We start from the raw sequence: 4,359 nt of genomic DNA on the forward strand, positions 1-4,359 counted from the left end.
TATCTAGTCACGTCAGAGACAGAGTCAAGCTGACCCGGTAGAAGTCCTATAGGCTCTACCACTTTCTCACCTCACTGTAGATCTCACTTCGCTTCAAGTTGAAGAACTACAAGGAAATCATCTATATCTATGGTGCATCACTCATGCAAGACCTCTTCAAGATCCCGAATTCCCTCCTTCGGTGAATAGTAAGAGGAACCTAACCTAGAAGTAAAGTTATACTAGTAATAGTGAGGGGGCCAGGAACAGTGCTATCCGTGATATGAGTTCCAGCTTCCCTCTGTACCGTAGTTCATAGGCCTTACACAAACCAAGACCTAGGAGATGTGAAAGCACTGTCCCCTTGGTCGGCATACTCGCCAAGGGAAGGGCTTCGGGCTCTGCAGCCTTATGTTTTCTGAACCCCCCTCCCCTCTACAGGCCTTCAATACCGGTTATGCGGCTAGGAGAGAAACGCTGTGATATCTTTGAGCCCAGCTTTTCCTTCCACATGAAGGCGGCAAAGCTGTGTTCGGAATTCCTAATACTGGCTGTAAATATTGTATATAGATGCAAATTGAATTTTCTTTATCTTTTACATAAAGTAATTTTTTGATAATTAATGAATTTTATTTTATTCTGTTTTTTTATCGATTGATATTTTTATTTAAAACTATTATCATATATATTTATATTATTATCTTGAATTTATTTTATTTTTCCTTTTTCGTTTATATTTTTTTAAATTCTTCTTTTGTTGAATACGTAAACACTAATACTTATTCCCCTTTAATAAAAAAAAAATAACTTACATTTATCATTAAAAAAGTACATTATATAAGACCAGAAATAAGGTTTTGTAGTTCGTAGAGGATATTCATGCACTATTAAAGGTATACTTTAATCTACATAAAATAAGAATGCATGTAGTACTGACCAATAATCACTTTTTTTAGTGGCACAGCAAACATTTTCCTGTTTTGTTTATTTGATAACAGATACTTCACGTTCCTAATTATCACTTTTAGCCCTGGAAATGGGCTCTGTAATAGTAGATTAACTTCACCCATTTTTACCGCTTTAATTATCACTGAGTGACACATTACCTCGCAAACCTTTTTATTTTCTAAACGGGCGCTTTTCTCTTGTTGTTTGGCGCCCAAAACCCTTTCATTTGCATGTTAATGTCCTCAGTCCTTTATTTTTTTAGCTTAGAATCGGAAATTAGCTTCATAAAGGAAGTTTCTAAAATGAAACAAATGTTTTATTTAATTCCCACACTAAAATATAACTACCCTGTGAATCTCATACGTAAAAGATTGTAGGAGATTTAAGTCATAGCTTAGCTGAGTCCCTCAGAGATTAAGCTCGGTTAGAATTAAGCGTCGGGCATTTGTTACCTTGTGAGTCTCCCTCAATAGCTCATATTTTTTTTTTGCAGGGACAAAACCTTATTTACATATGATAACGGATATCTTTTTCGGTAGTGGGAGGGGGGAGGTTGTTTATTTTTGTTAAACCAACCCCATTTTTTTTTAAACCGGCTAACGAGAACACTGTTTGTCTCTGGACTTAGTTTTAACTTTGTCACATTAAGCAGACTCACAGATCTAAGATTAAAAACAAAACCGCGATAATTTCACATAAACCATAACTTTATTTGATAAAATAAGTTGTAGATATATATATTTTTTTATTGCAAAATTTTATTTTATTGATAATATTACAATATGCCACTAACTTAGGCAATGGGTAATAGTGATAATTTTACATTTCCATACACAAAATAAAATAAAATAAGTAAATAAACATAAAAACAAGATAAATATATAGAACAAGAGAACTAAATAAATGAAATTAACATAATTAAACTAAGTAAAAATAAATTATATACAACATTTACAATCTCGACCTACAGTCGTCGGTCCCAGAACACCCAGTTCGGAACGTTGTTGGTTTGATTCAAACCTGGGACAGTTAATATTAATCACTCGGCGGTCCCGTAAAATGAATCTTGATACTCCTAGCTTGGTTAGTACATTTCGGCAACTTCAAGCGGTTAGCAGAAAGGACCTCTGGGCTCACTTGCCTAACTAATTCCCCCGCCAGATACCAGTACCAGATGCCAACTTTATCAAGTTCCCATTACGAAAATAGAAACAAATATAAACTGTAATGTGAATTTAAAGCATGGAGTATGTGGAGTGGGGCAGCTCGGAGAGTAAGACACTGTGCTACTAAACCTGGATTCGAATAAAGCTGTGGCAGATAATTATTTATTCTTATAATGTAGCCAAGAGTCAACCCTGAAGGTATAGGAGCCCTCCAGTGTCTACCCAGCCTCTATAAAGTGAGTATAATTAATTGAGGAAAAGTCTGGCGGTTGAGCGTGACCTTGAACAAAACAACTCCTTGTATAACCGTTGTTCAAGAATCAATTATCCAGAACCACTGAATAAAACATTGTATTCTTAGATACTTTTTTTTTTTTTTTGCAATATGGGTTTAATAAGGTCCTAATGAGATGTATTTCCTCATTTTGATATTCTGATCGATGATTATTATTTTAAAATGAAACCCCCTAAAAAAAGAAACAACAATGATAAAGTTGATCATTAGGAATTATTAACGTTTCCCAGAAAAAAAATCATGACGTGAAATGATTTATTATGAAATTAAAATATATCATGATGAAAGCTTATTTTTGAGTAATGGTACGTACGAAAACAAAATTATGATATGATAGTTAGATTTCGTGTTTCTCAAGAATAAAAAAAAAACTCGAACCAAGAAAGACTAAAAATATATCTTAAGACTTTATTCAAAACCAGCAACGTACGATCTAATAAAACTGGGTGAACTTGTTTTATACTTGGGGAATTTCCATAAAGGAAACTGTAGTCATTGTTATGCACAAAGTTTTCCAGTATTGCTGTAAAATCCTCCCAACCCTTCTTCCAAGACAAAGATGTATATAAATACATTTGTCTAGTCCACTTTCGTAATAAATAAGTTCTTGGCCTTTAGTATAATATTAAAAAAGTATATGAACAAATATTTTCACGAGCGAATGTTGGGAAAAATTTTGTTAATGTGAAAAAAAAAAAAATTGGAAATCTGACTGTAGAGGTCAGGGATTCACGTCCGAATTCCAACCCGCTAGTAGCACAGCACCTTACTCAATCAGTTACCCTGCTCTAATTTTGTTAATAGAGGTAATGAGAAAAAAATTTCCCTTCGTGATAAAAACTTGTCTGCGTTCTAAACATCGAGTAACCAATTTGATTTCATGTCTGTCTATAGTCCAATTCATTGGATGGACCCATATCAATTTTATGAAATTCTATCTGGATGAAGTGCGCCTTCAACCAAAGGCCAGGTGTTACTTCATTCTTGACTGGCTGGTGGTTATTGTGGTGGACTGTATACATTTCAACGAAAAATGAAACATAATTGATAGAAAGTAATCTATTGAGTAATTTACACATGGCGTAGGGGTGGCTGAAAGAGAACATTTATGGTTAACTATGCATATTGATGATGATGATGTATAGTGATGGTGTCAAATTATATAGATAGAAGTTGATTTACTCTATGTTTCCTATTCCCTCTCCGCATTCCTTTATTTCCCCTCTCCTCGATTGCCGGGAGGTCCTACATAAGCTTCTACTCAATCCTTTTTCACTGAAGAAGAACGAAGAACAGACTGCTTGCTCAAAGAAAATAGATCTATCTTCTAGTGTCTTCTTCGCCCCACAGAGGGTACCAGAGGAGGTATGTTTTTACTGTTGGTCACATGGAGCGCTAGCAGTGCTTACACTATGGGAGTCCCCCAATCCAGACTATTTCGGTTTACCCGAAACACTATCCTCTACTTTAGCTTGCGCATGCATAAACATATTTCCCATGACACTTGGACATGGCAATACTAAGCGGGTTTACCGATTTGTCCAACGTTAGGGGAAAATAGGTTATTATTATGAAAATTGTGTACTATCACTCATATCAAATTCCATCCTCTACTTTCGCTTACGATTGTAAACAACTTCACAAAGAATTTCCAGAAAATTTATTCTAGAACAATAAATCATTGGTAATGCTGTACAGGCAATTATGTGTACGATAAGAACGGTGATAAAGGTACACTGAACTATGCCAGGCTCTTATTTCTAATTGTTATTAAATTATAAATCGATTAGTGAAATTCAAATTGTCATGATAAAGTAACAACAAACCGCTCTAAGATAACACGGTGTGAACCTATTTCTCCAAACTATCATTATTTAATTTCGTGATGAACTCTATAGATTTTATTATATAATACAAACACATATAATACAAGATTTTATTATTTAATATAAAATATAAAAATTTTTAATA

The sequence above is a fragment of the Halyomorpha halys genome, unplaced genomic scaffold, assembly GCF_000696795.3.
Source record: "Halyomorpha halys isolate HHAL.00 unplaced genomic scaffold, Hhal_1.1 Scaffold81.1, whole genome shotgun sequence".
Taxonomy (NCBI): domain Eukaryota; kingdom Metazoa; phylum Arthropoda; class Insecta; order Hemiptera; family Pentatomidae; genus Halyomorpha; species Halyomorpha halys.